Below are 24314 nucleotides of genomic sequence, written 5' to 3' on the forward strand. Positions count from 1 at the left end.
CATATATGGGCTACACCAGGCGCCCTTTGTAGCCGAAGTTGGCATATGGGCTACACCAGGCGCCCTTCTTGTAGCCGAAGTTGGCATATGGGCTACACCAGGCGCCCTTTTTGTAGCCGAATTTTGCTTATATGGGCTACACCAGGCGCCCTTTTTTCCAGGTGCCCTTTTCAAATAGACGCCTCTTCTTTGATGGAGTCATGTAAACATCAGGACCTTCTCCAAGCTTTTCCATTTGTACAATAAATGGACATTGGTATCCAAGAACTCTGATGACGAGGTGATCTTTCAGGAAATGAAGCAACCTTCATCTCCTCTAAACAACTTGATGGTCTTTGTAAATTATCCAGGATTTGGTTTCACAAAAGAATCAGCATCTGTAGGGGAAGCCAGGGTCAAACGCTACGTTACAAATAGTATAACAGTCTGCACATGATACAGAAGTCGCAGACAGAAATGATTCAAATCTGAAATAGGAAAAATAGCATATTGTTCTTCATTAGCTCGCAGTTAATTTGTATAAATAAAAACAGGTGTCCTGGAGAAGGGCTCGAGCTACCGAGATGAAATATCCATCTTCCTTCTTAATCTCCAGTTACAATAGACAGAAAGGAAAGCAGCAGAAGTAGGACTTTTTCATTCCCAGTCCAAATGATAGTGATGTTTATACGCCCTCAACATTCTTATGTGAAGACTAACTAGTTGTGTGGTTTGTGGCTACCTGTGCTTTGTCTATGCTTTTTTGTGGTCTTTAACGTATTTTTTTCCTTAGGTCATGTTCTTTTAAACATTTTATTTATGCTCAACTGCTGTGCATGCTTTCAGGGACAGAGCATGTTTTTTTGTGTAGTATCGACTTGATTAAAGGCTACCCAAAGTGACATGTGACATGATGAGTTAGACATGTGTATGTACAGTGCCTAGCACACAAATACCGGTAACTAGGCTGTGTTCCTTTTTTTCTTTCTCTGCCTGTAAGTGGCTGACTCAGTCCTGACTCAGACAGGAAGTGACTACAGTGTGACCCTCACTGATAAGAAATTCTCCTTTTTATCTCTTTCTTGCTCTCAGAAGCCATTTTCTGCTAGGAAAGTGTTTTATAGCTGGAATTTCTTATCAGTGAAGGTCACACTGTAGTCACTTCCTGTCTAAGTCAGGACTGAGTCAGCCACTTACATACCTGATATTTAACTCTTTCAGACAGAGAAAGAAAAAAAAGGAACACAGCAGTGCTAGGCACTGTACATACACATGTCTATCTCATCATGTCACATGTCACTTCGGGTAGGCTTTTACCACTTCCGTACAAGCAGTCTCTGCCCTCTTCAGGACCAGAGATTGCCGATACCAAAGAATGGTGCTTCCTGACGAATCGCCGCACATACCCGCTGCTCCTGCCAGTCATGCCACTCCTCTATCCCCGCAGGCACCTCTCTCTGACATCACTATGACGGCAGAGCTCCTAGCGCTGTCTATCAATGTAAGCTAATGGGATTGGCTTACAGTGATGACAGGGTCAGGAGCCCATGAAATTGGCTCCTTACTGGCTCACACAGCTTTGTGGTCATATAGACAGAGCAGCGCGATCGGCAGTAGCAGCAGGAGTGTACAGCGGGATGATTGAAATCTACGCCCTGGCAGATATGACAGGATCAAAACAGCGTAGATTTCAATCATGATGGTCCGGAACTGGTTAAAGAGGACCCAGAAACACATACTTACCTAAGGAGAGGGAAAGCTTTGGATCCTAATGATGCTTCCCATGGCAGCCTCTGGTCCCCCGTTACCACTTGCAAACCCTCCAGCTGATCGGGACTCCTCCTCCTTTGGCATGAGCGTGGCCATGCCTGCCTAATAGAAGAGAGAAGTTTCTGCACGAGAAGCTCCTGCTTACTGCGCAAGCACAGATGTAATTTCACAGGCACAGTATGGCCATGCTTGTGCTTGAAGAGAAACGCAGGCCCAATCAGACTACCAACAAGCTCTGTTTGGTAATCTTTGTAGAGTCTGCAAGCGGCTCTGTGTTACCAAAAGACACTGTGGGAAGCATCATTAGGACTCAGAGACTTCCTTCTTCTTAGGTAGGTATGTAATTTTGTACTCGAGCTTCAGCTTGGGTATGCTTTAACTGATGTCATATCAATTGAAAGTAATTTGACAGTACCTGATTACGAGTCTGACGATGGTCACTTCCTCCTGAATCACTTTCACTGTAACAGGCTGCGGTCTTTGCCTGCCACTTTGCAGCCTAAACAGTAGGATGATGCAAGCCACTTGTCTTCCGGGGCTGCCGGCTGCTACTATCCTTCTCAAGTCAACTGTTTCAGGTCATGTAGTCAGGTTTTTAAGAGGCTTGTTTTAAACAAAAGGAAGGTAACACTGGAGTGTAAAAAAGTTGTTTCTTGAGGACATCTGCCACTCCCTCCTCAGAAGCACAGAGAGAATATTGGAGGCTTTGGCCCAAGAGGAAAACTTGTAGGAAGGTTTGTCCTTGTCTTACCAATCCAGATATGGGCCTAGCTGTGGATGTGCTCATTGTCTACAAAGGATGTATTTGCATCCACCATTGGCACTGGGACCCCAGAATGAGATTGGCCTGGGACTCTGAGGTTTCCACTTTATTCATGGTGTATATGCAGAACTGATAAATACATGTTGGAAGTGTCATGTGTATCTACTGGCTTCACATGTTCTATTTTGCTAAGTAAGAAGGTTATACTCTTGATTATGGGAACTACCTTTTTTCACAGTGTGATGAAGGCTGTGCAGGCCGGGTATCAAGTTCCCTTCATCAGTCTATGGGAGAAACAGCAACAAATGTTTTTGCAGCGGAGTGCTCCTGTGTCCCCCAGGGGGGCAGCCGTGTCACACAGCTGTCCCCAGTACAGTGCTGCCTTAGATCGCAGCACTGTACAGAGTCATTCTAACAGTCTCCGAGCGGCGATCGCCACTAGGAGACTGATAGCAGGGCAGAGCTCCGACATCCATGCAGAGATGCTAATGCATAGGCGCGCGCGATCAACTGCAGTCCCCATTCCCAGGCAGTTAACTGTCGCTCAGGGGGCTCACAATCTAATCCCTACCATAGTCATATGTCTATATCGTGTAGTGTATGTATCACAATCTAGGGCAAATTTTTTAGGGGGAAGCCAATTAACTTATCTGTATGTGTTTGAGAGGTTGGTGGAAACTGGAGTGCCCAGAGGAAACCCATGCAGGCATGGGAGGAGCAACAAACTCCATGTCGATAGTGCCCTGACTGGGAGCAAAACCAGGGATACACACACCTGATTTAAATAAATACACAAATATTAAACTTATAGAAGAAGATATAGAGTACAGTAGATTGAGGCTTAGTGGGACATAGAGACCCCAATATATTATTAATGAAAGTAGCCTCAATTCACACTGTTGAATAGACAAGTACAAATAACACCCTACATAGAAAAACCCTACATGTTTCATCATCCCCCTAAAAAATGGGTGCTTTGTCAGGGGTACAGAAAAGTACATAGTGCTAGAGTGCCCTGTGCTAAAAAGTGCAATAATATATACAGAAATAACAATTCACATTTCACAAAATAACAGCCTGTCCGCTAGAGTAGCCGCCAAACACTAAGTCCCGCTAAGCCTTAATCTACCTTATGCTCTCATTTCACAACATGTTTTCTAGAGCCATTTATACATTTTATTGTATTCATTAAAAGTTAAGTTTTAGACTCTAAGGGTTTGATTCACTAAAGCGTAACAACACAGTTATCACGTGTTAAAGCTTTTCACGCGCAAATGTGCGCAAACCATTGTGCGTGCTGCACGTGAAAAGTTTAGCGATCGCATGATAATTTTTATTGCGTGTATGGCATTGCGGTTTGCTTTTCACGTGATAATTACAGAGCTTTGCGCGCTAAGCAGATAGAGTTTGGTACTGAAAGCAGCAATGGTGCTGTGAAACATATGAGTTAATTCAATTACGGCGTAATTCAATGAGCGCAATATTCTTTAAGTGTAATGTGTAATTTTGTTTCCTGCTGTTTTCAATTGGACTATTTAGTGTGTGTATATAAAAGGTTTTTTTTTGTGAGGGGGGAGGTTTGTTCTACGCTGATCGCACGCAAAGTTTCAAGCGGATCGGGTGATGTTCTGTGTGCAGTTATAGCGCGTTATCTGCATTCTGTTAGCTTGATCTGCAGGGGTGTCACGTGATACTGATGTTTATCACGTGATATCCTGCCTTTGCGCGCAAAGTCATTAATTATTGCGCGCAAACCTTTACGCACATGAAATCGAGTGCTAAAGCGTTTATAACAGCCGTGATAAGCGTTATCACGTTATCTCCTCCTATAAGGTTAATATTTTTGTATTTAGTCGAACCGGGGACCCAGCTCTGCAGGATGAGAGTTCTAACCACTACGCCACCGTGTTGTACTTTGTGTATCATTTAAATTTTCAGCGGTTAAGAAGGATCCCCCTGAATATGTTTCCCACCATGCAAGTCTAGAGTGAATGTTGTGTTTATACTTGTATTAGATTAATGACCAACTAACTTCCAGCATCCATCGAATTGCAGCAGACATTCCTGTCTCACGTTTCGTGAAATCAGTGCCATTTGTAAGTTCCTAAACGAGTTGGCAGCAGATGTTGAAAAAAAAAACAGGGTGATGTATGAAACTTAATGAGATTTTATATCTTAAATAAATCTCAGCCTATTGATGCCAGTGACAAATTGCATTAACAATCAAAGAAAGCCTTAATAACCGTGATTCATGATGGCGCAAAAGAAACACAAGAAACTTCAAAGTGTTTTTGGTTAATACCGGTTCCCGACACCATATGTACAGTACAAAGCGTAAATTGATGTACTGTAGCCGGGATTCCCTATAGGCTTGTTCTGGAGATAATGTCTTGGATACGGCAAGACTTGGATGAATATGGAGTATTAATACAAAATTATGCAATGCTCAGCTGGAGCCTCATAACAAATGAGGGACATTAATTTTTAATGGCATCAATTAGTTCTCAGTGATGGTTAATGTTATCAGATGGACTCTGTCTAGAATTTCTTTCATAATGTTAATTATTGAGCGGAGTAATCTTAGGCGAGTAAGGCATGATTTTTCTTTTTTTCCCCCAAGAAGGATTGTACTTATTTGCAAAACATGCACCGCAGGCAGTTTATTGTATGGCTGTTATAAGTTGATGTATTTTCAACCTCCTTGGCAGTAGCCCCGAGTCAGGCTCTGGGTGGAAAAAAGAAGCCAGGAGTGGTAATCCCGAGCCTGACTGCACAGGTATGCAGAGACGCTGTAGCGGGCGTTGCAACTCACCTCTCCTGGGATCCAGACACTGGCAGCCATTGTTCTTCTGGTCCTCGGAGGCTCTGGATCCCTTGGATGAGATTGTAGAGATTGTAGTTTGTTGTCATGATGACAGATGGCAATCTCACTATAGGGGTACAGCGTCACCCAGAGGACAGCGGGAGAATTGCAGCACTGGATGCCAGGAAGGTGAGTAAGTGCAGAGGCTGCCGCAGATCTCCCTGCGGTATGATTTTTTCCCCTGCTTTTAGGGTCGAAAAGTATGTGAAAAAAATTGCCCCACTTTTAGACCATAAAATTCATAAATAATCATCGCTAGAGTCATTAAAGTGAGAAAAAAATGTGTATTCTTCTGGGTTTAACCACTTCCCTACCCTGGTAATTTTTACAGTTCAGCTCAGCTCTGATTACTTTGGCAATACCTTTATTAATAATTATGACAACTAAATGATCTATATATTTTTTTTAGGACACATTAGGCTTTATGTGGCTGATATTTGTTATTAGTAATTACCTTATTTTCTATGCATTTTAAAAGGAAAATAAGGAAAAAAGTGAAAAAATACACAATGTATCCACTTTCATATATTATAGCTTTAATGTAAACAGTTCTGTTGTACATTGCACCCACACATTTTATTTGTCTATCCCTCCTGTTTATTTAAACAGTTCATTTGTTTTGATAATGTATTAGATGTAACAATTAAGTAATGTATACAATCTGCTACTGTCTGCTCCTGGAATGTGTATTTCAGACTTCAGAAGGAGAGGGGTTGCTGTCATTATTTTATAACTCTGTAGGGATATTATCAGGTCAGAGATAAATAAACAATGTTATCTAAGATTTTGTAGGAAGAAAAGTGCAAAGACATCATAGGGACAGCAAGTGGTTAAAGAATAAAGGTCTTTCTGACTTGTGCAGGTTGCGTTACTATTGCAATGCAATGGTGCCAAAAATCCAAACCGCGCGTTTCAAATCCAGACCACGACCGTTCAGTGAAGCATACAGTGCAATTAAATAATACTTCACTGCCACTTTAAACACCTACAATGGAGTGTGTGCACTAGACTACAGTAAACAGAATTCCATATGTAAGGCCAGCTAGGTTTATATAGAGATACTGCCTCTGCCTGTGAAGCATGAGGTCATGCGTTCGACTACCAATTCAGAAAAGGAAGAAGAATAACATGTGTAAAGTCTTACAACACTATGAATAGAGCATGAGTAGAGCGAATATAACAAATATGTTTCCCTACTGATTACCTCATTTCTTCCTTTCTGCACATAATTCAGTGATTTAGGCTCCGGCTATTGCCAATGCCCAAATTACACAGTGAGTGCAGCTAACATTACGGCATATGGTGGCGCCAAAATAAGGCACAGTGTGGGTGCCAAGCAGGAGCCAAAATTAAAGCATGCTGTGTGTTACTCTGATGGGACCTGCTACACTGCACCATATGTGAATGTACTATCATAGAAATATCATTGCATCACATTAGAATATTCAGTATGATAGGACCCTAAGTGTACTTATAACATAAATCTATCAACTCGGCTGAAAATTACAAAAAATCCATTCCCTTTTTCAGATCATCAGGGGGCTCTGTATGGCTGATATTGGGGTGAAACACCTCCCACAGTGTGATGTCAAGACCAAGGTCCTGACATTACACTGTGGGAGCCTTGTTGCATTGAGGGAAATAACAGCTGTTTCCAGCTGCCAAAAAAGCAAGCAGCTTCTCCTTCCACTGACATCACCTGCTAGCAGTAAAAATGTTGCTATGTGATAGATGTCAAAATGTATATCAGGGAGAGGAAAGCTTTTTCAATGGGCAAACACTGACTAAAAAATGTATTAATCATTATTGTAAAAATGGAGCACTTTTTTATTACATTATTTTCACTGGAGTTCCTCTTTAAGGATATAGCAATTTATTACTGGTGAAGTAAGAGAACAGACAGAGCACTCAATATACATGTTTGTTCAAGATAACTGATTTTGGAAAAAAAATTGCTCTGGTCTTATTAATTAAAAAGAATGTTAACCAGATACTTAGAAGGTCATCAGTATTTCTTTTCTGATAACCTAAATTGGCTGAAACAGTGGCTTGCAAGTTGAATTTCATAGCTTGCAAATTTAAGGCTATTTCTGGTCTGAGAACCTTATCTCTAGATGGCTCAGTTGGTCTTTTTGTATCAAGTACTGTGCTGATTTGCATGGTTCCACTCACTGTCCTAAATTAGTTCCTGGTGACCTGCAAAACATTCTGCTCCTTACAATAAAGGGCCTTTTGGTTCCTTCCAAACAAATCCTGGTGGTTCTCCTCACCTTATCTTCAGTAGGTATCTTGCTTCAAAGTTGTGGATCTTTCAGCCAGGTGGATTTGAGGTGAGTTGCACCTGAAGTTATCATTGTGATTCTCTTTAACAACATATATTTACTTATTGGGGAGTTGAAGTGATTTGGGACCCTGAACAGAGGTAAAAAAAAGAAAAAAAGAAGCAAATCTGGACTTACATGGAGCTTCCTCCAGCCTCCATCCCCCCCACCCACCCCCCACAAAGCCCACATGGTTTCTCTGTGTCCTTTGGTTCCCCTTCATGGTCCCGTTTGCATCTCCGGTAGTTTAACCACTTCACAACCGAGGGGGTTTTACCCCTTTAGCACTAGAGCAATTTTCACCCTTCAGTGCTCCTTCCATTCATTCACCAATAACTCTGAAATCAATCACTATGAAATGAACTATATCTTTATTTTTTCGTCACCAATTAGGCTTTCTTTGGGTGGTACATTATGCCACAAATTATTTTATTCTAAATGTTTTTTAATGGGAAAATAAGAAAAAAAATTGGAAACATTTTTCAGTTTTTGGCCCTTATAGTTTTGAAATAAAGCATGCTACCGTGATTAAAATCCATGTAATTTATTTGGCCATTTGTACTGGTTATTACACCATTTAAATTATCTCCCTATCACAATGTCTGGCGCCAATATTTTATTTGGAAATAAAGGTGCATTTTTTCAGTTTTGTGTCCATCACTATTTACAAGCCCATAATTTAAAAAATAACAGTAATATACCATCTTGACTTACATATTAAAAAGGTCAGTTTTTTTTATTGTCAATTTTTTTTTTATTATAAAAAAATGTTTGGGTACCTTGGGGAGAGTGTGGGAGGGAAATGGTTATTTTTAAATGTAAACAAATGCTTTTAATGAAAAAAAAAGTTTGTTGTTGTAAATGACAAGATGGCCTCAGCCATTTTTTCTTTTTAATGCGTCCTGTAAGCATACTATGTACGCTTACAGGAAGTGTACTTGGTATGGGAAACTTTTTTTTTCACAATGATCGTGCGGCTTCTCATAAAAGACACTGATCATTGCTTCAGATACCGAACATTCATATCGTGCTTTTCTCCTGGTGGACTCAAAGAGCTAGAGCTACAGCCACTAGGACGTGCTCTATGGGAAGTAGCAGCATTAGGGAGTCTTGCCCAAGGTCTCCTACTGAATAGGTGCTGGCTCACTGAACAGACAGAGCTAAGATTCAAACCCAGGTCGCCTGTGTCAGAGGCAGAGCCCTTAATAACCATTACACTATCCAGGGACTTAGATCAATGAATGGGAACTGTATTCCCAACATTTATCTTCGGATAGGCGGGCGGCAGCGTGACTGAGCGTGGGACAAGTGAGCAGGAGCGCTAACAGCTCTTTTCTTTGCTACTAATGTTCTATTCATTATCCGTATTACACATGCAATTCACTATATCATACTTTTTTGTTCACTTGAGTGTCACTTTAAGGTCAGACTATGTTACGAGTAAAGGCATTGACCTGCTTCTCTTTGGATTCCTCTATCCCACAGCCAGTCCGGTAGATGCCAGACTGCGAGTGCCAAATGCCTATATGCACACCTTACCCAGCATTGTCAGTCTCAAAGCAAAAAGCGCGCTTTGCACAAGGCTTTCAGTAGGGCGAATAGCTTACATGTATACTGTTATTGTATAGCCGTCACAGCATTGTATTCCTCAGGTGTAACCAGCTCGAACAATCGGACCTCTGGGCTTTTGTTCAGCTCCTGCTCACTCGGCCTGACGCCTGTCATGTTTTCTGCCGGGGAGTATGTGCAAATATGTAGAGCAAGCGAAAACAGCCATCTCAGTCACATGCTGTACGACCTGGAAAAAGTGAGTGCTGAAAATTGCTACAGACTTTCCAAGTCCCAATCTGGACGTGAATGAAACATGATTCATATAGTTTATGATAGGCAGCGCAGCTGCAGAAATAAAACCAGGGGTTTGATTCATGCGAGATAAATATTTATGTGACAGATTCTTCCTTATGAATAATGCTGCTATCCCGCCTGGCTGTGGCCGTAATGTAACAATAACACTCCTTCATGCTATTGTGAGAGAGGTGGTAATGTAATAGATGTGCATGTTAGGACATTTCAAATTGGGCTTGGTTAAGTAGCAACGCGGCCATTTATCATGGATTGTCACAAAGTGGGCAGATTTGGCAAATTCGAAGTATCGTCCAAACCGGTGAACTAAGCAGAGAGAAATAATCTTAATCTGTACTCTGAAATGGATCTAACAGCAGAGTTTCATCTGCTTGGGACAAATGGTATATTATTTAATGGACTGTCTCTTCACACTTCAGATGTGTACTGGCTGGAAGGACCCATAGGAGACGATACAGAGGCTATTATTTCTGACTGAGCTCAATGCTTCTGTTTCTCCCTTTGCTGACAACTGTCATTTATTAAACACCTTGCTTCTCTTTTTTATGTATTCCTTTTCATAATCTGCGGTATGTGACAGCTTCATAAGCTTATGCTTATAAAATCATTTAACCCTTCCGCAACCAAAAAAGTAAAACTTTATTTGGCTGCAGGGCCAAAACTTTCTTTCCGCTGGGGAAGTGTGCCTTCCTCAGCCTGGCAGGCTTGGCAGGGCATGTGGCGGCAGGGTAGAGTAGTGGCTGGGAGCTTTCATACATACCTGTCCAGATGACTGGATCGGCTTCTTCCTCCACCACAGCGGTGATGTACTCCCGACTTGTTTTCTCGGTTACGATCACATGATATGACATGTGATCGGGACCCAGGAGACCATGCCAGCATTACAGCACCACCAGGGGTGATGGAAGAGTCTCTTCCATGGGCGTAGCAATCACTGCGACTCCTGCCATCGCAGGAGGATTTTGGGGCTCCTTCTCCTCCCTCTCCCCAACAGCTAATGCAGCAAATTAGCAAACAAACCTCCCTGTTTGTTTATAAATACCGTGTGCAGGAGTGTGTGCTGTGTGTAATGTTTTCCTGCTTCCAGACGCTGCAGAACACTCTCTGCTGCTATTCACTGGCTTCCAATCACGTGACCTGCATGGGGTTTGGGGAACATGGGGGCCCCATGCTACCATTTTTGCAGGGTGGCTCTGTTAAGTGTAGTTACGCCCCTGGTCTCTTCCATCAACCTTTTCCACCACTGGCTGGTACTGACTCTTCCATCACCTCTCTTCCACCACCTGCTGGGACGCTTACACAATCTCCTGGATCCCAATCACATGTCATATCATGTGATCAGATGTCACCGGGATCCAGAAGACCTCTCGGAAGTTCAGAGACGCCGGTGGAGTAGGAGAGTAAGCCGTCTGGAACAGGTAACTATAACTGATTATTGACACACACTCATTTAGAGGCAGGGATAAGCAGAAACTACGCCAGTGCGAATTTACGCATCTTCGCTCGCATCGACGCATTGTAGTTCGTATGTGAAGTTTCAGAACTACGCTTATGAACTGTGCGTAGATAACATGTGTATTGCGTAGTGAAGTACGAATGCGTTATTCACGTCTATTTTTCAGCGTGCGATTGTATGCTTACAAATTTATGCATTGTAAAGGGGAATGTATGCACAGAAGAGTTACCTGTATAAGCATTTATGGAGGAATGAATGCGGAAAATGTTCTGCATACGGGCATAAGCATCCGCATACACTACGCTTCGCACTACACGTAATTGCGTATTTTAACGCGTAGTCTACGAAATGCATACGAAGCAAGTATTTGATTTTGAAGCCGTAGTTTGGCGAAGCATAATTGCATAAAACTACGCGTAGTTCCAGCGCAGTGAAGTTGGCTGACTACGACCATCCCTGTTTAGCGCACTAGGCAGCCAAACGAGATATGGCAACAAATACTCACACTGCACCAGCAGCTTTCAAATGAAACATTTGCTGTTGGGTTAAAGCAGGGGTCTCAAACTCAATTTACATGGGGGCTGCAGGAGGCAAAGTCAGGATGAGGCTGGGCCGCATAAGGAATTTCACAATCGCGGCGCATCGCCGCCTCTGCCCGCCCCTCTCACTCTTCCTTCACAGAGAGGGGCGGGGAGAGGTGGCTATCCGTGTGGCGATTGACGTCAGGAGGGGCAGAGTTGAAGCTGAAAGCTCTGCCCCTTCCAGGAAATTCCAGCGGATTGCCCCCCGGGGGATTTGGGGGCTCTGCAGCCCTCGTTTAGCAGCGGGGATGCGGCAAATTACTTGGGAGCACTGAAGCGAACTACAAGGAAGCTTTTGCCAGCGAGGGCCACAAAATATTGTATCGAGGGCCGCAAATGGCCCGCGGGCCGCGAGTTTGAGACCCCTGGGTTAAAGGATCCCTATTACTTATAAAAGCACTACTAATTATCAAATGTAAAATATGTGTCTAAAATATACCTTTGTTCTAGAATAAAAACGACTATAAATTCCATGTTTCCTACTCCGCATTCACCTACAGTAAGTAGTAAAACATTTTACGATTGAACTGTACAGAAAACAATGAAGTACGTGAAGAAAATCGTAATTAAACAATTCCAGGGTTGATTGGAATACAGAATTTTGTTTATAGCAATGTTGAATTTTACAATCGTATCTGAAGAGAGAAAGTGCCCTTATCGACCTGTTTCTGGGAACAATCGGGAATATCATTGCATGATCACATTTGAGGAAATATTGTATTCTTCATTATTATTGTTGATTTACATAGCACCAGCCAGGGGCGTAACTAGACTTATTAGGGCCCCCCTGCAAAAATTATAGCATGGGGTCCCCTTTGTCCCTGAACCTCATGGGATTGGGAGCCAGAAAATTGCAGCAGAGAGTGTTCTGCTGTGAAGCAGCTTCTGAAAGCAGGAAAAAATTGCATACGCTCCTGCACACGATTTTTGTGAGTGAATGGGGAGGTGTTTTTGCTAATTGGCTGCACTTGAGGTTGAGAAGAGGGAGGTGGAGGGTGATTGCTACGCCCAAGGCACCAGCATCTTTTGTGGCGCTGCACAATAGATTACGAGTTGTAACAATCAATATAAACATTACAACAGTTAACAGTGCAAAACAATGGTGGATTACATCTTATGGTGCAAACAAATGAATTGCAAATTTTTACATAATGGTGGAAGATATGCATGCATATTACACAGCATTGTGAGACTGAAGGGCAAAGAGAGCCCTTGCCAATTGGCCTTACAGTCTAAAGGGTTAAGAGATAGTACAACAGGCAAATGGGCACCTTTAAGGGCAGCAGAAGACATAAAGCCTCATACCTATCGTGTTTTCCCAAATGTAAGACCTCCCCGAAAATAAGACCTACCATATATTTCGAGTTTGCTCGAAATATAAGACCTCCCCCTAATATAAGACCTAGTGGCAGACCTGCTCCTGCTTGCCCGCCCGATGCCCGCCAGGAGCGAGAGCAGGGGAGGTAAAGGGAGCGGGCGGCCGAGCGAGCGGGTGGGCGGGCGAGCAGGAGCAGGTCTGCCAAGGAGTGAGAGCAGGGGAGGTAAAGGGAGCTGGGGGGGGGGGGATTGGTGGGGGTAATCTAGCTAATATATACACTAAAGGATATCTGACTACCACCATAGAACAGACCTTTCCCAAAAATAAGCCCTAGCACAACTTTTGAAAGACAAATTACTATAAGACAGTGTCTTATTTTCAGGGGAACACGGTAGTGATGACCGTAATCTGCTAATTAGGTTTACACAAATTTTTTTGTAAATTTTCGCAATTATGGCCATTTGTAATTACGATTTGGACATTCAAATGTTTTTGTGTAGTCCATTTGTATTTTTGTGTAATATCGGGCTAAATTTAGTGGTTGATAGCTGAACCCCCATGCATGCTATTGTCACCAAAACTGCTACATATGTTAAAAAGAATAGTGGGAATAGGTTAACAAAATCATTTTTCAAAAAGACGTTGTAGTTTTTGAGAAAATCGTTTTTTTTTAAAAATGCAAAGGAAAATTGTCATTTTTCAGAGTTTATGATTTATCCCTGTCTGTCTTCAAGGACACCAGAAGTGAGAGGGTTATAGTGGCTGCCATATTTATTTACTTTTCAGCAATACCAGTTGCCTGGCTGTCCTGTTGTTCTGTTTGGCTACAGTAGTGGCTGAATCATAAACCTGCAACAAGCATGCGGCAAATCAAGTCAAACTTCAGTCAAACACCTGATCTGCTAGTCGCATGTTTAAAGAGCAGCCTAAACAAATATACTTACATTAGTTAATTAAAATAGATAGGTAATATAATCACTTACCCGCTCTATTTTCAAAGAACAGGCAAAGGTTTGTGATTTCATAAGGGCAGCCATCGTTTTGGTTGAAAGGAGGTGACAGGGAGCATGAGACACAGTTCCAACTGTCCTGTGCGCTGATCATCCCTCCCAGTTGCTAGGCAACGTGAATAACAACATAGGAAATCCAATCATGCTTTGCACAGCATCAGGGAAAAAATGCCCGGCAGTTTTCTTTGATAGGTGGAGCTTAGCTACAAATGCAGCTAAAATGATGCTTTGGTAAGAAAAACAAAGTTCTGATGCTGTGAAACTGTTAAAGAAGCACCAAGCCTTTTCAGTTCTGCTGAGTAGATTTTTAGTCTGGAGGTTCACTTTAACCAGTTTAAAGTACATTTCTGAAATTCTTCTTTAACCTCCTTGGCGGTAACCCCGTGTGTGACACGGGGTAAGCCGCCGGAGGGTGCCGCTCAGGCCCTGCTGGGCCGATTTACATAATTTTTTTTTGCTGGACGCTGCTAGCACTTTGCTAGCTGCGCCAGCACCCCGATCGCCGCCGCCACGCGCCCGATCGCCGCTATCCGGTGCGGCGCGCGGCCCCCCCCCCAGACCCCTGCACTGCCTGGCCAATCAGTGCCAGGCAGCGCCAAGGGGTGGATCGGGTCTCCTAATGACGTCCCGACGTTGCTGACGTCGGTGACGTCATTCCGCCTCATCGCCATGGTGACGGGGGAAGCCCTCTAGGAAATCCCGTTCTTTGAACGGGATTTCCTGATCGCCTATCGCCGGAGGCGATCGGCAGGGCTGGGGGGATGCCGCTGAGCAGCGGCTATCATGTAGCGAGCCCTGGGCTCGCTACATGATTTAAAAAAAAAAAAAAAAACTGCTGCGCTGCCCCCTGGCGGTATTTTTCATACCGCCAAGGGGGTTAAAGAACTGTAGTGAAAATAATATAATGAATAAAATTGCTTATGTTTTACAATATTCATTTATAGATTATTTAGTCAGTGTTTGCCCATTATAAAATCTTTCCTCTCCCTGATTTACATTCTGAATGTACCAGTGGAGGGGGCATCTTTAGTCCTGTCAGGTGATCTGTATGGAATATTCGTTTCTGAGAGTTCTATGTAGAGAGGGAGATTCTGCTTGCTTGGCAGTTGGAAAAAAGCTGTTATTTCCCACAATGCAACAAGGTTCAAAGACAGCAAACTATCACAACCTTGGTCATGACATCACACTGTGGGAGGGGTTTCACCACAATATCAGCCATACAGAGCCCCGTGATGATCCGTTTGAGAAAAGGAAAAGATTTCTCATGGGAAAGGGGGTATCAGCTACTGATTGGGATGATGTTCAATCCTTGGGTAAAGTTCCTCTTTAATACAGAAGATAAAATAAATGAGTAGAATAAGTCCCTCTGTATTCACCTAGCGGCCTGTAACCTTCGAGTGTTAAGCCTCGAAAAGGAATATTACTTTTCATAGACATTCCAGTCAAATATCCGCAAACATAAACAATTCTGAGAAACGGTTCGCAGTGGATGTCCAATACCAACGACTTTCATGAGCAAGTTCAGCTAATCCTCACATGTCTGTTTATTGCACAAAGTCTCACAATATACGGTTTCAGAAAGTAGCCATATTATCCCACAGCAAAGGCGGCGATGGAGAGGAGAAAATGCTCGAACCTTCTCTTAAATGGGTCAGAACGGCCCATGCCAAATGTAAAGTGCCTCTTTAATAAAAGCACAGAAAACGGCATGGCAAAGCACACGGGATTACTGCAGCACTTAGAAGGCACGAATGGCATAGCAAAATGTACAAGATTGAACAAGAACTCCATGCCTGCCGATAATAAACAGTACCACTGAAAGCTGACCCATACAATCTGCTTCAACTTTATTTAACAAGAAGCAGACAACTGTGTGTGTTTATCGACAGTCATATATTGGCACTTTGTCTATGCCAATTTTCCTACATATGATTATACTGTGGAATATGTGCAGGGAAACTAACCCTGATAGCACCAAATGGCATAGTCAGTCGGCGCCGCCATAGGCTGTAACAGGAATTGTGGTAGACAATAATTTGGGTGCCCTCAAAAATTCACACCCAACTAAATATAAAAAATTACTATAAAAACAGCGTAATTCGGCGGCCAGCAAAAGCTGGCCACCGAATTACGTATGCTCCTTGAGTCCATTGCGGCTTGGAGGGGGAAAAGTAATATGCCGCTGGGACTTTTACAGGACCAGGGCGAGCAATTTTTCAGCTTAACCCAGTGCCCAAATTTCCCAGCAGCTTAATTATATGTATGCTGCTCGGGGCCCTGGGGAAATTGCCTCCTTTGCCTCTACGGTAGCGCCGGCCCTGGCTAGCACAGTGGAATTTGGTGAGGGTTGGTGAAAAGCTAGTCATTTAGCAGCTGTGTGATTACCATCTCATGCAGGAGTCTACTGGAAGAACGTTTATTTTTAAAATGAATTCAAGTTTTTGACCTCCTCTTGTATTTTGCAATAAACCGTACAGTAAACCTCTCCAACCTTGGAGAACACATTGAGAACAATAGGCGTATGAAGCACATGGAACATTTATGCGCCAGTGATTTATGCCATATAGAGACTTCAGGGAGCCTTTACATCTCCTTTTGTTTCAAGACAACCAGACATTAAAAATAGCCTAATAAACAGCGTGTCAACGGCCAACATTCTACATACATACCCACGGCGGGGCTTAGTTTCATTGTCTAGCTTTGTGTTTCTTAAATCCTTCAGGAATCTTGATATCATCTACGTAGCTGAGCTGAACTATATATTTTATTTTAGCATCCCCTCTTGGTTTATAGCCTCTCAAATGTTCCATTTTTATCTCTCATTAATGTTTTCAAATCCTTCTCACACCTTCCAAATTCTTAAATCGCTGCAAGTTCTGCGGAGGGTAGAAGATGAAGATGAAATGGTTGGGGGGGAACAGTAAAAAAGGAAATGTAAAAAAAAGGAAAAGAAAAAAATTTAGCTTTTGCAAAGGCCATCTTTTTATCGTAAACCCGTTTCTTAAGGGAATTCTTTCACAGTAAATCCATACTCTGGTTCAAGGTGGATTTAGGCCATTGAGTGCATTCAAAGGTAATTTACAACTAAACTTTGCATTGTTCCCCTAAAATGTATACAAGGCCGTTGTCCTTCTCCTGCTCATTTGTATTGAACTTAATGTGTGCAACATCTGGTAGATGCATTCAGCTTAGCACTGGGTATACTATTGTTTGCAGTGTTGGTGATAAATTTTATATCGGTGGTTACAAGTTCTGGAGAAAATATGATCCTCTTCTTGACTGGAGGTTTTCTGCTTGACTGGAACAAGATTTCAGTGGAGCTGTGTTAAAGAACTTCTTCAGGGTAAAATAAAGCTACTATAAACTTACATAAGTATTATTATTATTATTATTATTATTATTATTATTTATATAGCACCAACATCTCCTGCAGGACTTTACAGAGTACCGTGCCTTGTCACTAACTGTCTCTCGGAGGGTCTCGCAATCTAATCCCTACCATAGTAATATGTCCATCATAGTTTAGGGCCAATTTAGGGGGAAGCCAATTAACTTTGATCATCCTTGGCTAATTAATATGGATGCCTTGTTTATATTCAGCATTGTGTTTAGGTTCTCTTGTAAAGGTAGTTACATGCATTGGATGGAGAGTAGATGTACAAGTATGAGCCAACAGCCCACTGTGCACAACATTTTATGACCTTTTATTTTGCTCCTACATGGAGTCAGTCCTAAGAAGAGCACTAAAGTTGTACAATGTTGGACATTTCACAATCTCAACCTTTGTACTGTAGTCTTTAGAGTAACTAGCACTTTAAGTACCTGTACATCAGCTTTAAAGGAGGTAATAGACATATCAAGACCAGGGAAAATTGCTTCTGGCATGCTAGTTCCCAAGATTCCTGGTCTAATCTCTAATTTTTAGATGTTTACCAACCTGTTTTGTTTTCATCTTTTTTTATGCTGTTCTCAGCAATTCGTGGATTACCGAGATGAATCCTGAATCCTGACCATGATCTGAAACCTACCATTCTTGCCCACCTGTGGCTAATCTGTTTTCTTGATGGCCATACCCCTAGACCTTCTGTTCCTGGCCCACTGCTGACAACATTTTGGTGACATGGTTTGTCTTCCAACATGACGTCACATGATCCTGCCTCACTGAATCATCTGGCTGCTTCCGAACAGGTATTACATTAGCATTGTGTTTATGTTTATCTACAGCTTCAGTCCGGTGCCATGGAACTTTTGTGAGACATTAGCAGTTTTTGGGTAAGCGACAGCGTACATGTGGAGACTTAACACCTGTGAATTGACAGGTATCACGCTGATACGTGATAAGGTAACGTACAAGTGTATACACAAACAGTAGTACGTAAAGCGTAGTCAGGATCAGGCCATAGTCATACACAAAGTCAGAGGTGTCAAAGTACAGAGTAGCAAGGCAATGTCATAGTCAATAAACAGGCAGGGTCATACACATAAGTCAGATGTCAGTCATATTTTAAGGATCAGGCAATAACGAAGTCAAGGACAGGCCGAGTCGAACACTTGTATCAGATGGCAGGGGTACAGAAGGACAAGACAAGAGCGAGGTCAAGAGGCAGGCAAGAGGTCGGTACACAGATAAATATACAATAAGATGTTACTTCAAAATATTACGGTAATATATAATATAATTACAAAAAGCAAGACTGACTAACTAGAGTACATATATATTGTGCGTCTACACAATATATTAATGTAGCTCTCAAAACTCACTGACTAGGCCAAGAACCAGCAAACTGATTAGTATCAAGGCCACTAAGCAAGTGAATATTCTGACATTAAATATCCAGGAGGCAGAGCACAAGCCCAGCCCCAGAAATGACAGCACCTCCTGCAAAAAGGTGTTAGCTGATGACATCACCGCTGACACCCCATCAGACACGCCTCCTCAGCCTATAAAGACAGCTCTGAGCTGTGTGCATCCTGCCAGAAACAACACACCGACCCACATCTATAGGGGAGCTGGGGATGCCATCATTCTGATTTACGTCTACAGGGGAGCCGGGGATGCCTTTCATCAAAGAGGAAGAGGAAGCTTCCTCCAGCTGCTCCAAACTATCAGAGCAGCTTGCAGAGACCACACCAGGCAAGTTTTTTACAACAGGGTTGTCTTGTTAAACCTTTAAACCTATGATGCAATGTCCATATTACTTGGAGATGGAAGAGGTAAACATTGTCAACAAAACAATGGATCACTGATCAAGTCTCTTCATATTACATTACTGTTTTCTTTATTGACAGAACTTGTCCAGTGTTAGCTAACGAGGTAGCTAAAATGCTGGATAAAATGCTGGATAAAAAAATTGCTAGTCCAATAGAACCATCCCTTATCAGTATAGATCTCCTTTGAAGTTCTAAAGGTAGCCATGGATCTAGCGATTTTGATTCAATCGACCAAAATCTTCCATCCTGCTTGATCGACTAAGCTGGTCAATTTGACATGATATCGGACACTTTTAATTGATTGGCATTGGGCAATAGTGGAACACACTTGATTCCCTCTCGGTTCAATAAAATGATCAAATTCAGAGTTATTGCTAGGTACGTGGCATGGAAAGAGTTAAAGATACCCCCCCCACACTCCCCCATTAAAGAGAATCTGTATTGTTAAAATCGAACAAAAGTAAACATACCAGTGCGTTAGGGGACATCTCCTATTACCCTCTGTCACAATTTCGCCGCTCCCCGCCGCATTAAAAGTGGTTAAAAACAGTTTTAAAAAGTTTGTTTACAAACAAACAAAATGGCCACCAAAACAGGAAGTAGGTTGATGTACAGTATGTCCTCACATAGAAAATACATCCATACACAAGCAGGCTATATACAGCATTCCTTTTGAATCTCAAGAGATCATTTGTGTGTTTCTTTCCCCCTGTTCTCATGCACTGAAGTTTCAGGCTGCTCTTTTCTTCCTGCAAACAGCGTTGCCCTTGTCTGTCACTCCTCAGTATGTGAAAGCCCAGCCAGCTCAGAGGACGATTTATCCAGCTTGTAAAAGATAAGAGAGAAGAGAGAAGCTGCCCTAATCTAAATTATACATAGGCAGTGTGCATAGAGTGGCCATGAAGGGGGAGTTCATAGCAGAACCACAACACTGAAGAACTTGGCAGCCTTCCAGACACAGGCCGACAAGTCTGACATAGAGTTGGGCCGAACCTCCGATTTTCGGTTCGCGAACCGGGTTCGCGAACTTTCGCGAAAGGTTCGGTTCGCGTTAAAGTTCGCGAACCGCAATAGACTTCAATGGGGATGCGAACTTTGAAAAAAAAAATTAATTATGCTGGCCACAAAAGTGATGGAAAAGATGTTTCAAGGGGTCTAACACCTGGAGGGGGGGATGGCGGAGTGGGATACATGCCAAAAGTCCCCGGGAAAAATCTGGATTTGACGCAAAGCAGCGTTTTAAGGGCAGAAATCACATTGAATGTTAAATGACAGGCCTAAAGTGCTTTCAAACATCTTGCATGTGTATACATCAATCAGGTAGTGTAATTAAGGTACTGCTTCACACTGACGCACCAAACTCATCGTGTAACGCACCGCAAACAGCTGTTTGTGTAGTGACGGCCGTGCTGGACTGGTGCGCACCATGGCGAGAGTGCAGGTTTTGGTGGCTTTACAGCCCATATGGTCAGTCACCTGGCTGATGTAGCTGAATGACAGAACAGTGACTGTCCAGCTGATCAAATTTGGTCTGACCACAATGAGGCAACGACCTTATTATCGTGGGTGTGCCCCCCGAGACACTCATCTAGGCGCCGGTCATTGCTCCATTGTGATACGCAAGCCCCTTCACCACGGCAAGGTAATGATCACGAAGGGGAATGGGCGCATGTTCATGCCTTTTCTTTTGTTGTTGCAGCTGCCCGCAGTGCAGCCAGAAAAATTAGGCAGTCATGTACACGCACCCGAAAAATTATTACAGCGGCCGCTGCTAGCAGCGGCCTAAAAAATTCAGCAATCCGCCTGGAGTCCCGGACCCTGTTGGTGGTGGCGGAGAAGGTAGTGAAGCGGCCTGCAGGCAGACATGCTGTGTGGAGGGACTGGGAGCGACTTAGTCTTCTTGGGGCAGGCCAGGCAGCCAGTCACACGGCGTGCAGGCAGAGATGCTGTATGTGCGGGGACTGACTTAGTCTTGGGGCGGGCAGCAGCCCTCCGGGATCCATGCCTCATTCATTTTTATAAAGGTGAGGTACTTAACACTTTTGTGACTTAGGCGACTTCTCTTCTCTGTGACAATGCCTCCAGCTGCGCTGAAGGTCCTTTCTGAGAGGACGCTTGCGGCAGGGCAGGAGAGAAGTTGGATGGCAAATTGGGACAGCTCTGGCCACAGGTCAAGCCTGCGCACCCAGTAGTTCAAGGGTTCCTCATCGCTGTTCACAGCAGTGTCTACATCCACACTTAAGGCCAGGTAGTCGGCTACCTGCCGTTCCAGGCGTTGGTGGAGGGTGGATCCGGAAGGGCTACGGCGAGGCGTTGGACTAAAGAACGTCCGCATGTCCGACATCACCATGAGATCGCTGGAGCGTCCTGTCTTTGACTGCGTGGACACGGGAGGAGGATTAGTGGCAGTGGTACCTTGCTGGCGTTGTGCCGTCACATCACCCTTAAAGGCATTGTAAAGCATAGTTGACAGCTGGTTCTGCATGTGCTGCATCCTTTCCACCTTCCGGTGAGTTGGTAACAGGTCCGCCACTTTGTGCCTGTACCGAGGGTCTAGTAGTGTGGCCACCCAGTACAGCTCATTCCCCTTGAGGTTTTTTATACGGGGGTCCCTCAACAGGCAGGACAGCATAAAAGACGACATCTGCACAAAGTCGGATCCAGTACCCTCCATCTCCTCTTGCTCTTCCTCAGTGACGTCAGGTAAGTCAACCTCCTCCCCCCAGCCGCGAACAATACCACGGGAAGGTTGCGCAGCACAAGCCCCCTGCGACGCCTGCTGCGGTTGTTCTCCTGCCGCTGTCCCCTCCTCCTCCTCCTCCTCCCCCAAAGAAACACCTTGCTCATCATCCTCTGAGTCTGACTCATCTTCTGCACATGACCTCTCTTCTTCCTCCTCCTCCCCCCTCTGTGCTGCCGCAGGTGTTGAGGAAACAGCTGGGTCTGATGAAAATTGGTCCCATGCCTGTTCCTGCCGTAACGGTTCCTGGTCACGCTCATTCGCAGCTTCATCCGCCACTCTACGCACAGCACGCTCCAAGAAGTACGCGTAGGGAATTAAGTCGCTGATGGTGCCCTCACTGCGGCTCACCAGGTTGGTCACCTCCTCAAACGGCCGCATGAGCCTGCATGCATTTTTCATCATTGTCCAGTTGTCGGGCCAGAACATCCCCATCTTCCCAGACTGTTTCGTTCTACTCCAGTTGTAGAGGTACTGGGTGACGGCTTTCTTCTGTTCTAGCAGGCGGGAGAACATGAGGAGGGTCGAGTTCCAGCGAGTGGGGCTATCGCAAATGAGGCGTCTCACCGGCATGTTGTTTTTACGCTGAATTTCTGCAAATCGTGCCATGGCTGTGTAAGAGCGCCTCAAATGCCCACAGAACTTCCTGGCCTGCTTCAGGACATCCGCTAAGCCAGGGTACTTTGCCACAAATCTTTGAACCACCAGATTCATGACATGTGCCATGCAGGGTATGTGTGTCAGCTTCCCCATATGCAAAGCGGCAAGCAGATTGCTGCCGTTGTCGCACACCACGTTGCCTATCTCCAGGTGGTGCGGGGTCAGCCACTCATCCACCTGTTTCTTAAGAGCAGCCAGGAGAGCTGCTCCAGTGTGACTCTCCGCTTTGAGACAAGCCATGTCTAAGATGGCGTGACACCGTCGTACCTGGCATGCAGCATAGGCCCTGCGGAGCTGGGGCTGTGTAGCTGGAGAGGAGAACTGCCACTCAGCCAAGGAGGAGGAGGAGGACAGCGAAGAGCATGTAGCAGGAGGAGAGGAGGTGGCAGGAGGCCTGCCTGCAAGCCGTGGAGGTGTCACAATTTGGTCCGCCGCTTTCTGCTTGCCATCGTTCACCACCAGGTTCACCCAATGGGCTGTGTAGGTAATGTAGCGGCCCTGCCCGTGCTTGGCAGACCAGGCATCCGTGGTCAGGTGTACCCTTGACCCAACGCTCTTCGCAAGAGATGACACCACTTGCCTCTCAACTTCACGGTGCAGTTGGGGTATGGCCTTTCTGGAAAAATAAGTGCGGCCTGGCATCTTCCACTGCGGTGTTCCGATGGCCACAAATTTACGGAAGGCCTCAGAGTCCACCAGCCGGTATGGTAACAGCTGGCGAGCTAACAGTTCCGCCACGCCAGCTGTCAGACGCCGGGCAAGGGGGTGACTGGCCAAAAGTGGCTTCTTCCGCTCAAACATTTCCTTCACGGACACCTGACTGCTGCTGTGGGCAGAGGAGCAGGAACCGCTCAAGGGCAGAGGCGGAGTGGAGGAGGGTGCCTGTGAAGGTGCAAGGGAGAGAGCGGCATAAGCAGATGATGCACCTGAAGGAGGAAGAGGAGAAGGAGGGTGACTTTGCTTTTGTGTGCTGCTGCTGCTTTTGCTCAGGTGGCCATCCCATTGCTGTTTGTGCCTTTTCTGCAGGTGCCTTCGTAAGGCACTTGTCCCTACGTGAGTGTTGGCCTTTCCACGGCTCAATTTTTGTTGGCAGAGCGAACAGATGGCTTTGGTCCGATCTGAGGCACACACATTAAAAAATTTCCACACCGCTGAGCCACCCTGGGATGTGGGCACCTCAGCAGCTGATGCTGAAGGGCAAGTTGGCTGGCTGTACATAGGTGGCGAATCTGGCGATACATGGTGCCGGACTCTGCCACCAGCTGTTTCTGACGAAGAGCTGCCCCAGCTTCTTTCAGCAACTTCTATCCTCCTACTACTCTCTGACTCCCCCTCTGAACTGTCCCCCTCTTCATCTCCTCTATTGGGAACATACAGAGGATCCCTATCATCGTCATCATCGTAATCATCCTGCCCAGCTTCGCTTGCCTCAGAAAAATCCAAATGTGTAGGTCCTTCATCCTCCTTACACGTTACATCCATAGTGTTGTCGCGTAACGCAGACATATGAGCTGGTGAAAATTCATCTGGCTGTAACAATGGCTGTGCATCAGTGATTTCACCACCACTAAATAATTCTTGCGAAGTGTCAAATGCAGCGGAAGTGGTGCTAGTAGTAGCGCTGGTGGCTGAGCAAGATGAGGTGTTCTGTGTCGCTAAATACTCAACCACGTCCTGACAATCTTGGGAGGTGATGGGACGTGCCTTCTTCCGAGCACTGTACTGTGGGCCAGGTCCACACGAAATTACATTTACACGACCTCGCGCAGACCTGCCGGG

Source organism: Hyperolius riggenbachi, chromosome 4 (assembly GCF_040937935.1).
Source record: "Hyperolius riggenbachi isolate aHypRig1 chromosome 4, aHypRig1.pri, whole genome shotgun sequence".
NCBI classification, from domain to species: domain Eukaryota; kingdom Metazoa; phylum Chordata; class Amphibia; order Anura; family Hyperoliidae; genus Hyperolius; species Hyperolius riggenbachi.